General features: G+C 39.1%; 1 non-coding gene across 1 annotated transcript; it reads right to left on the bottom strand.

Moving 5' to 3' along the window:
- Nucleotides 1-9,419: 9,419 nt before the first annotated feature.
- Nucleotides 9,420-9,492, bottom strand: Trnak-cuu. Its single transcript has one exon. It is a non-coding gene; the product is annotated as a tRNA-Lys (tRNA).
- Nucleotides 9,493-12,072: the final 2,580 nt, after the last annotated feature.

The raw sequence follows: 12,072 nt of genomic DNA, 5'->3' as shown, positions 1-12,072 counted from the left end.
CTTATTATACAAAATGTCATTTTTATTTTCAAATAATATCATAGCGTCATCATTTTTAACAACATTGTAAGGTAATTCTGACCATTATTTTTTTGTTAGTTTAACCCAATGTTGCTGAGATTGTTATAACAAAGGGGATGAAGGAGCCAAAATACCAAAAAATGACCTCTTAGTCAATAGAATAGACAGCCCCTTTTTAAAAATTTCGTGAAAAATATGGTATCCCTTTCGGCAATATTGATTGTTTGAATGTTTCAATACTAGTCAGTGCGATAATGATTGAAATTTGCGGAAATTCTTTGATTCCAATGTTTGTTTACTCCGGATATGAATAAATTCGGGGTAATTTAGATGAATTATATTTTAATACAAAATTAAATGAATATGTGTTTTGAACCTGAGCAACTTACTAATGATATTCAAAACTACCTGCTGATAATCCGATTTTATTCACATTTTTTTCATTTCGAGAAAACATAAGACGTAAATCGTACCGCAATTTTTCCATACAAGTACACATGTTAGTGTCACTGCACGGAGAAAATGAAGTACTCAAAAGTGAGTTCATTCCACTCAATTCGGAGGGTTCATGCGTTAGCCTAGTTTTTAGTTGATGGGGTAGATTATTGAGCTGAAATCGAATTCAGGTTTACTTCTGCGTTCATGAGTCCTTTCATGGCGTAGGGGTAACGCGCCCTAACTAGTCGTGAGTTCGATTCTCACTGAGAAGACGTGTAACTTTTTCGCAAAACTTCCCATCAATTTGTCCATTTAATCCAATTGCAAAATATATGTAATGATTAGCTTTCGGTAGTTTACTTTTATTTTTCGAGAATTCCATTAAAAAAATGTCTCATTTTCTAACGAAAACTTTTTTTGCTTAAAATATATTTTTGCGTGTCGTTTTTAAACAAATCTAAACAAGTGAAGGTAACAGTCATCTCAAAATTTAATGAAGCTCTGTAAGCGATTTAATTTTGTCTAATCAGTTCACTTCAGAGTATCGAAAATTTCTCAAAGAAAAGGCTCATGGCAGCACTTTTTTAAAAAACTTTTTTTTCATTCAAAAGTGCCCTTCTTCTTCGTCTTCTTCTTATTCTTCTTCTTCTTCTTGGCATTTACGCTTACTGAGACAGAGTCTGCTTCTCAGCTTAGTGGTCTTATTAGCACTTCCACAGTTTCTAACTGAGAGCTTTCTTTGCCAAAGTTGCCATTTTCGCATTCGTTTATCGTGTGGCAGGTACCATGACACTGTTTGCCCAGGGAAGTCAAGGAAATTTCCATTACGAAAAGAATGGAATGGAATCGAACCCAGAAACCTTCAGCATAGCTTTGCTTTGTAGCCGTGGACTCTAACCACTCGGCTAAGGAAAGCCCCATGCCCATCTTGCGATGTATGAACGATCGGTAGAAAACACAAACTATCTTTAAAAAATATTATCAGAGCAATTCTCGCTGAAACCAGGCCGCCATCGGCACCCATCGTTAGAATTCCAATTTTATGTCACTGATAGCTAGTTTTCGATAAAACTTAAGGGTGGTCCTTCCTGTTTTCTCAAATTGGTGGACCCCTCGTACGCCAGCTAGCTGAACAGTTTGCGAAAAAGCCCATTTTTTGATAAATCTTGGGTATTTCTTCACGGGATATGTCTCATATTTCGCTTGGAACATATAGCAAACTTAGTGGCATCGTATAGAGAAAGGATATAGCTTTCATTTAAACTTGAAAAAAATTTTGGCCATCTTGAATTTTGTTAGAAAAATCGATTTTTCACCATAAGCGCACCGCTAGTTTTGAATTCTGAGATCACCATCAGAAAGCTGAGGAAAAATTGCGTTAGATAAGCTACAAAAACTAGGTGAGCAAAGGTATTTACCCTATGATATGAACGATTTTCTAAATCATGTTCTACTATTTTGACGTATATGGCGAGTGCAATCAATGCAAATATAATTTTTTTTACAACAAAGAAACAAGTTTTCAATTGTTGGTGTATTATTTGAGACAGATGAAGAATAGGAGTATTAATTTGAGTGAAAAAATCTGGCGGCCATCTTGGATTTTGACGCCATCTTGGTTTTAAATAGTAGAATGATTTTTCACCTTGTTAGCACTCAACATGTTGAATTTCAATGCTACCGTTACACTTATTCTTCTTCTTGTTCTTTTTTTTTTCCTCACGTTACGTCCCTACTGGAACAGAGCCAGCCCTTCAGCTTAACTAGTTTTAAAAACAAATTATCAAATAGGATTCTTTTAACGCTTATTTGCTACCTGAATGATTCTTCTGCATATCTTCGAGTTGTAAAATAGCATTATTTCTTTCATTTATTTGGTCTAAAACCATTGATACAAATGAACAATCAGTTGAACAGCTGAGATAAGATAAGAAAGATAGAATCTGATTGATTTTTTTTAACGGAGGCCATGATGAGCACTGAGATGGTAAAAAATCATGCAACTGCTAAAAACCAAGATGGCGTCAAAAGCCAAGATGGCCGCCAGTTTTTCTAAATTATACACCTGCCTTTCGGCATTACGTCCACATTAAAACAAAACCTGCTTCTCATCATTCAATTTCGCTATTTTTCACATGCATGTTGGGCGGTACTTAAAACGATACTTTATGACTTAGAAAATCAAGGATGTTTTTTGCTTCAAAATTAAGGACTTTCATTATAAATTAATGCACTTTTGTCAATGTTTTACGTTAGAACTACAGATATTACCACAAGGCTTACTAATGTCCCGACACGCAATCTATAAACTTCATACAATGAACAACAATGCATAGGGTAAAAAAATGTTTGTTTAATACAATCAATGTTTTTTGACGGTTTTCATTTATTGAATTTATTTATTCATTATTACTGAATTCAAAGATATGTCGAAAAAATATTCTGTTGTCAGAAATCGCATTATAAAAGAAAATTCCTGTTTCTTAACCTGGATTTATAACTAATAAAGCTGAGTAGCAGGCTCTGTTCCAGTAGGGACGTAACGTCAGTAAAATGAAGGATAATAAGAAGAAGAGTATACGTAACCTTTTTTATTGGTAGCCTCTAAATTCGACATGATGAGTGCTATCATGGTGAAAAATTAATTCTACTACCTAAAATCTAGATGGCCTCAAAATCCAAGATGGCCGCCAGATTTGTTCACTAAAAATAATATAACTATACTTTAGTCGACTCGAATAAAACACCAAAGGTTGAAAACTTGTTTCTTTGTTGTACAAAAAATGATGTTTGTATTGATTGCACTCGCCATATACGTCAAAATCGTATAACATGATTTAGGAAATCGTTCATCTGATAGGGTAAATACCATTGCTCCTAGTTTCTGTAGCCTATCTTACGCAATTTTTCCTCAGCTTTCTGATGGTGATCTCAGAATTCAAAACTAGCGGTGCGCTTATGGTGAAAAATCGATTTTTCTAACAAAATTCAAAATGGCGGCCAAATTCAAAATGGCCGCCAATTTTTTTCAAGTTTAAATGAATGCTATATCCTTTCACTATACGATGCCACTAAGTTTGCTATGTGTTCCAAGCGAAATATGAGACATATCCCGTGAAGAAATACCCAAGATTTATCAAAAAATGGGCTTTTTCGCAAACTGTTCAGCTAGCTGGCGTACGAGGGGTCCACCAATTTGAGACAACAGAAAGGACCACCCTTAAGTTTTATCGAAAACTAGCTATCAGTGACATAAAAATGGAATTCTAACGATGGGTGCCGATGGCGGCCTGGTTTCAGCGAGAATTGCTCATCAAATAAATAATTGTTATTTTTTTTTAAATCGATGTTATATTTTGAAAATCTTTTCTTTTCAGTGTAGGTCACAAATGAGGTAATTTTTATACGGAATTCTTGATCATTTTATTGCCACTGGTTATTGAAATCTGAGATGAATATGATTGCCAGTTGGGTTTAGTTTTATTTAAAAATGACACCCTAAAATGCGATATTTGGGACAAGAAAAAATTTTGTTAGAACAAAACACTCCCTTAAAGTGCCCATTTATGTGATGTATGGGTGTCTGAATCAACATAAGACGGGGTTGGTGGTCTAATGGCTACCGCTTCTGCTTCATAAGCAGAACGTCTTGGGTTCAATCCCAGGCCCGTCATTTTCCTCGTACTTTGTAGTTGTATCTTTCGCTTGCTTCTATCTACCACTCTTAATATATCACAGTTGATCTATCACAGTTCATAGCATTTGCTAGAACCCGAGACAGACAGAAATTAACCGTTACCCTACGCTTCCATTCTTTCATCATTATAGCACGCCTTTCCTTACGCCTTATACATAGGCAGTTTGCTGACCAAACCAGCAAACCTCTCTGTGATAAAAAATACCCCACCCCTTCACCCTTCCCACATGAACTGGCGTAGATGCAGTGGCATATACGGTGAACCGTGGGAGCCAGTTGAATGCATCATCAATTCCTTCCCCTTCCCCTCATTGGTCTGCATTCTGATGCGGCAGGCACCATTGTTGCCTAAAAATAGAAGATCACCAGCACTTATAGCAACCACGGGCGGCCAATCAAGCTCAAGCTCAAGCTCAAGCTGTATGGGTGACTGAATCAACATAATCACACTTCCCTCCTACGCCTACTTGTCCCATGACAAATATGCGTAGAACGGCAGCACATATTTCATAATCGTTTCATAATTTCATTAAAAGAAGAAAGCCTTTTTTTAAATCGATTTTAGATATATTTTTTTAAGTGTAGGCCACAAATGACATTTTTCTCTGCATTTTTATACAATCATCTACAAGTTATTCATACAACACTTTTTGTAGGAGGTGTTACTTTACGATTACATAATTTGGATTTTGAATATCAAATTAAAGTACACTTATTGTGCAAGCCACATTATTATTTAATGTAATATGATATTGAATTGAAAATTTGGAATAAATTGTCATCAAAAAGAATATTGAAATATATTTCAATCTTTTCAATCATAGGAGTGCCTCTCTGACTGGGTTGCCAGTTCAATCACACCCTTTGCCTACCCCTCTTCTAAAATCCAGTACTACTCTCAAGATTGTTTTCCTCAAAATCATTTCGAAAATCTATGATTGAAGATAGGGGAATTAGCGGCATAATGGACACACCAAGCAAATGCTTTTTAGAAGACCATATAGTGACATTTTTTTTCAATTTACTCCCGGCTAGTTTTCAAGTTTGATTTTAGTGCAACGTGCTACATTCATTCATAGTCATAAAAATCATATCATATGTCAGAAAAGTGAGATAGAAAATTAGGTCCGAAACAAGGCTGGTAATAAGGTATCGGGGCAAAATGAACACTTAAATGAAATTTAATAATTCCAGAATATTTAATGTCTGTCATTCGTTCCGGTATGTAGAAAGGCTGTCTTTCTACCATAAGAGCTAAAAAGAACCTTTCTGGGTTCGTAATTTTACTCAAGACTTAGATTCTCCCACCGCCTTGCTTATATGCCAATTTGCAGCAGAGACAAACTGAAAGTCAAATTTCAAAGGACAATTGAAGCAAAACATAAACTTTTTTACCGTCATACATTTCAAATGCAATACAGATTTCATGCAGTGTATGAAGTTTTGATGAAATATGAGTATTCTCAGAGATTGAGAAATGGTGTCCATTTCGCCTCGGGTGTTCATTATGTCCCTAATCCCCCTACTTGAAGTGCATTTTTATTTAAAAGATACTTTGCAGAAATTAATCTTGCTAGGTTCAAAATGAACTAAATTATTTAAAAAAAATGATGAAATGTATCATAAAGTCTATGCGTTACAAGTAATAAATCAGGATTATCAATGCTTGATATAATAAGACTCGCTACTCAGATTTGTTGCATAGTTTTGGCATATGGATATAATAAGCCATCAAACCGTTTTATAATGCTAGAGATTAAAAGGTAAATAAATCTCGATTACTTTTGCAAATCGACGAAAGTAACTTTCATACGATTTTGAGAAAAATAATTTGGTAGAATCATAACATGTCTTCTAAAACTGTTTTAAAATGAATCACCTTTTTATCATTCTTTCGTCGTGTACAAAGCTTAAATTTTGCCAACAGTCAGTCCGCGTTGAAAAACTAGGTAGTTTCTATTATTAACCTCAAAATATGACAAAAAGATAAGCCGTTTCATTCAGTTACTTGCGACGGTTTTGTACCAGTGTAAAATCGACTCAAGTACTAAGTTTTATTATGATTCGTGGTTAAGTCACTTTGTTCCTGCATACAACGGCACCGGTTAGGTTGCGAAAGTTGAAAATCTTACTTGAGTCGTCTTGTAAATCCGGGAATTCATTTATTTTTAAAGTGAAAAATCGACTTGGTTTACAGTGGAGCGTGTAGAATTTCGTCTGCGAAACACGTAAGATCGATAAAGTAAGTGTGTTTATTTTTCTGACTTGAAGCTATTTGAATAAGTCTATGAGAAATACTATCGATACTTTTTTCTGATTCATAATGCTAATTTCACACAAACTATACTTTATGATTATACTAAATAAACTTCTCAGTCAATTTTCTCAATATCTACTTTTCACAGATGGTACTGACTTGCGATTTGCGGCAGTTTAGGTGTACTTTCAAATTGGTTATCTTAGCATAGGTTTATAAAAACGACTAATGTTAAAAAGAAAAGCATTAAAACTATGCAACTAGACAAAAAAAATGTGTTTCTTACTTGATAAATTGATCTTTTTATGAAAATAATTACTCATTTATTCTATTTTTCATTATGCTTTTCTACTTGATCAAATAAGGTTTATAGTTTGGAAAAATGTCATTGTTCTTCATTGAAATTTAGTGGTTTCCATCAAATTCTATGTACATTTCGGGAATTCCGGGATTCCCGGGATGTCAGAAATAAAATCCCGGGAAACGGGAAATCCCGAAATTTGTCGAATCCCGGGATTTTTTGTCCCGGGATGTCCCGGAATAGACACTCTAGTTGATATTCCATCTTCACTGTTTACATCAATTTTTTTTTTATATGTCATTATATGTCATATGTCACAAGGTTCAGTACAGTGGCTCTCAACCTTTTTGAAGCTGCCCCCTTTGAAGTTCTACAAACAACCTGCGGACCCCCAAAATCAATGTTCATGCAAACCTCTCTAAGATCTCAAACTGATTTGTCAGACATAAGTACCTGTCACGTGGCAGGAGTACAAAAAAAAACTTAAACGTAAAAAATGTAAATATTTGTGCACTTTTTGATTACGGAGATTGGGACGTGTAACAAATTTGGGACGATTTTGAACGTTGATAACTCAGTTTTTTTGTGAACCAACCAGAGTTTGGATTTTGATCAGAATAAGCCGATCGATTCATATTCTGTAACGTTTTACGTTTTTTTAGTTTAAATACATAAATAATAGACAAACAAAAATAAAACAAAAAATGATTTTAGTTTTTATAGCGTTGAATAAAAATATTTTGTTTGCGTTCGTAAAATGCAGCGATCCATGTAGCGTAAGCGTATGTGGATTGCGTTTGCCATAGTCCAATCCAATTGCCTGCGTAGTAGTGCAATGTTGACAAAATTTTCTTTGTTTGCTGTGAGAACTGTCACAACATTGCTTTTGTTTGCTGTGAGAATCCAAATATAAACAGAATTGCTGCAAAGCAACCACTTCCTTGTTGGCCTGCCGTTGACCGAAAGCTCAGTGACATCAAACAAACATCGATACGTTTTCATTCTGAGGAAATCGACTTGTGTAAGATTGATTGTGCGTTGGTGTTCGTGGCAGTTTGCTTGGGGACCTCTATAACGAATTATGAAAGCTTCGTAAAGCGCCATGTACACATTTTGGCGGACTACAGGCGTAATTCAGATTTGTCGCCATACCTACCAAGCGCCATGCAAAAGCAGTTGGCGCGATTTTCTATAATAGTTGCTTTTTGGTTTGAATAGTTGGACGGTCAGAATAGGCAGTTTCTTGGCGCAAGAATTTCTTCAACTCGTTCATTTCGCTACGAAGTTGGCTGGAGAGCAGAAGTGCGCGAGTTTAGTGAACCAATTGCGTTTAATTAAAGTAAATTTGAAAAGTTAAAGTTTATTCTGGTGAAATTGAAGTTTAAATTAAAGGTAAAAGTTAGTGAGTGAGTTAAAGTAACAAGTTGTGTTAAACGTTTTGTGTATTTATTTCTTTAGAGGACCGAGGTCCGTGAATAATTCTCGATTCTGCACAAAAGTGTTCATTTATTTTATATCAATACGGAAAAAGGTAATTATGTTTAATTATAAGATTGAAAACTTAAAACTCATGTGATTTCGCGTTGGACATGCAGCGCTCTGCGCTTTTTCCGTACGGCTGGATTTCTACGTTGACATTCGGCATCCGTCCCCGCCGAATCGAGAATTTTGGTAGTCCGTTCGTCGAGAATTCTGGAGTCCGTTTATCTTCGAGACCCGTGTGCAGTGCAAAGGCCCGCCTTTTAATTAGGTAGCTAAACGGAGGCGTGAGTGAAGTCGCTAAAGCTCTTCTGTAGCGAGTTTTTCTCCTTCGGACGCCAATTACTGCCGAAGGTAAGGTCCCATTCCGTTACTCCTAGTGGACCCATTTCCGAGAGTTCGGTTCGTTGAAGCGTGACGCCAATTGCACGCCGCGAACCTCGATCCTAACCCAAAGATAGGGCGACATTACTCCCCGCTCGGATTAGCGGACAGGTACGCGAAGCCGGGTCGCTGGGTACGTGTTCCTCTATTGGCAGAAGCGGATCGTCCCGGGTATTAATAGGCGAAATCGCCGTCTCACTCTCGAGATCCGAAATCGGAAGCTTCCGTTCCAGCCGCCATTCCCTCCGCAACGTTATTTCGGCCATTGTGCACGTGGTCGCCATCTCGTTACCGCCATCGTTGAGGTCGATCGTCGCCATCATCGAGTCTGCGGAGTCGACATTTCGTTTCCCGTCAACGAGCCTTCATCGAGTCAACGTAAAAGCCTGCGCAGGTACGTGAAGAGCTTATTTTACATGGCCATGTTTGCTCTTTTTCCATTCCGTACGGTTTTCCTGTGTCCAACCCGAATGAATGGTAAATTCGATTCCTAAAATAAAAGTTTTGAAGAAAGATTAGTTACTTTTCCGTTACGTTTAACTATGCTTAAATAAAACTACTCGCTAACTTACATTACGTTTCGTTCCGTTTATTAGCTCATTTGAGTAAGCATCCTCTTCTGAATTCCCTAAAACTTTAAGGCTGTGGAGGAGTAAAAGTCATTCTTGCGTTGGATTTTCTAGTGTTGTTTACCAAGAACCGTTAAAAACTCTCCCAGAGAGAAAAAGTCTCTAAACGTCGGGCAAATCTGAACACGACTGGTGGTCTCTCATTGAGAGTGGCGCTTAAGCCACCGAGTTTGCTAATAATCTCTAGTAAAGTTTTACGAACGGTTACATTGGCGCCCAACGTGGGGCCCGAACCCACGACCCTGAGATTAAGAGTCTCATGCTCTACCGACTGAGCTAGCCGGTTACAATTCAGAGAGTGTAACAGTTCATGAATCATAACAGTTCGCATTCGGAGAACTCTATGAATGTTGGTATTCATTCTCTCTCATGGTATGTGACGAGAGAGCATTCAAGACGACAACGTTATCGAGCTATTCGAGAGATTTATGTTTTGTAAAAATGGGTAACAACAAGAATGAGCGAGTGTCAGCGAATGTTACACGTGGTGACACACTGTGATCGGCACCAAACAGAGGATATTGTGTGTTCTATTTCTTTATCGTGTCTTATTACCTTCCATGAACGTTAACGCGTGTTGTGTGAATGCGGGCGCATTCAAGGAATCAAAATTATGACTCGTTGCAAAATATAAGCCCTGTGGCCTTCAAGAAAACCCCAAATATCTCCTGCCAAAATAAATCCTAAACGCCAGGAATAAGTAATGTTATAATCACAGGAGTTCATTGAAGATTGTCTCGAGCTTCATAAGATTGTATGAAAAATTTCACAAGATTTACTCAAGGACTTTAGCGCCGTTTAGGTGTTCATCGTAGTGCTGCTTCCTCCTTTCAATCACCTCACGTTTGTCCGTCAAGATACCTCCATCCTTATCCCGGCACATTTCGGCTCGCGGCACAAAGCCTTTGCGGGATGCATTTAGTTTCTTGTAGAACTTTCGTGTTTCTTGAGAACGATACAGCTGCTCCATCTCTTCGCACTCCAACTCTTCCAGGCGGCGCTTTTTATTCCGGAATAGATGGGTTTGCTTCTGTTTGTATCGTTCCACGTTTTGACGGGTGCCTTGCTGCAGCATCATCGCCCGCGCTGCATTCTTCTCGTCCAAAACCGTCTGACACTCCTCGTCGAACCAACCGTTCCGTCGATTTGCTTCCACGAACCCAATGGCACCTTCCGCTGCGTTGTTTATGGCTGCTTTGAGACTACTCCAGCAGGGGCCTCGGTGAGCTCTCCCTCTCCCGGCAACGCTGCTTCAAGGCTTTGCGCGTAATCAGTTGCGACTTCGGGTAGCTTGAGTTGTTCCAGTTGTGGCGGGCGTCGGTACCGAATGTTGTTCACAACGGAGAGTCGTTGGCGCACTTTAACCGTCACTAGGTAGTGGTCCGAATCGATGTTTGCGCCGCGATAAATTCTGACGTCGATAATGTCCGAGAAGTGTCTTCCATCAATCAAAACGTGGTCGATTTGCGATTCTGTTTGTTGGGGTGATCTCCAAGTGTACCGATACGGGAGGCTGTGCTGGAAGTAGGTACTACGTATGACCATGTTTTTGGAGGCGGCGAAATCAATCAGGCCGTTTTCGTTCGTAAGCTGGTGAGCGCTGAACTTCCCTATAATCGGTCTAAATTCTTCCTCCTGGCCAACCTGAGCGTTGAGATCTCCGATAACGATTTTGACATCTTGGCTTGGGCAGCCGTCGTATTCACGTTTCAACTGCGCGTAGAAAGTGACCTTATCGTCATCGTCACTTGCTAGGTGAGGGCTGTGCACGTTGATTATGCTGATATTGAAGAAACTGCCTTTGATCCTCAACTTGCACATTCTGTTATCGATTGGCCACCACCCAATCACGCGCCTCTGCATTTCGCCCATCACGATAAAAGCTGTGCCCAGCTCATGTCTGTTGCCGCAGCTCTGGTAGATGGTATAACCATCCCTATACATATGTACCGTCGACCCTTTCCAGCAAGCCTCCTGCAGCGCTACGATGTCGAACTTGCGGACCCTCAATAATTCGGAAAGAATGCGGTTACTTCCCAAGAAATTGAGAGACTTACAGTTCCGTGATCCGAGTTTCCAATCGTTGGTCCGTTTTCGATGCCTGGGTCTATGCCGATTGTTCCGGTCCGAATTTACATTGTATGCTTCCTGTACTGATGATTTCTACGGCTGGCTTGTAAGGCCTGCACCAACCCCCTGTTTCGCCGGAGGATCATCGTGCACAGCACTGTTTAGAGTCCCACGCTGGCACTAGGACGATGATCAGCCGCTCCTAACATGGAGAACAGACGCTCTGATAAGCTACACCCTCAGAAGAGAGGAGCCCCCCTTCCCTGTCTGCATACGACCAAGGTCCCACCAGGGTTGGTTACCCCATCTTCCCTACGGTTACTCGTACCCCAGGCGGCACCACGGGGAGGTAGGGATAGGAGCAGGGTTGGGAAAAATCTTGAAATTCACTCTACAGTAGCCAAGCAAAGCCAATCACAGTCAGCGAAGCCAGTGAAACTCACGCCCATCGCTGCTGTAGGCAAAAAGCCTTGAAAATAGCAAAACACCCGTTGCTAAGGGCAACCCAGAAATACTGTAGAAAAATGTTCTATTTCCCGCTGCATTTCCCGCATTTAGAGCCTTCAATGACACTCATGATTTAGAAAATTCGTCCACCCAACATAGGCTACTTGATGAGATTCACGTTTTTGAACTACTGTACTGGAGAGCCACGTGATTTTCGCGAAAATTCAAGCCTACTACTATTACCATTCCCAGCACTGGATAGGAGTTACTGGACAAGAGGCTAAGGACCACAAATGGGATCTATTTTATACCTGCAGGTACGCGAAGTACCAATGGTACGCATTATCCA

This window comes from Aedes aegypti, chromosome 3, assembly GCF_002204515.2.
Source record: "Aedes aegypti strain LVP_AGWG chromosome 3, AaegL5.0 Primary Assembly, whole genome shotgun sequence".
NCBI lineage: Eukaryota > Metazoa > Arthropoda > Insecta > Diptera > Culicidae > Aedes > Aedes aegypti.
This window is presented reverse-complemented; position numbering and strand designations above follow the sequence as displayed.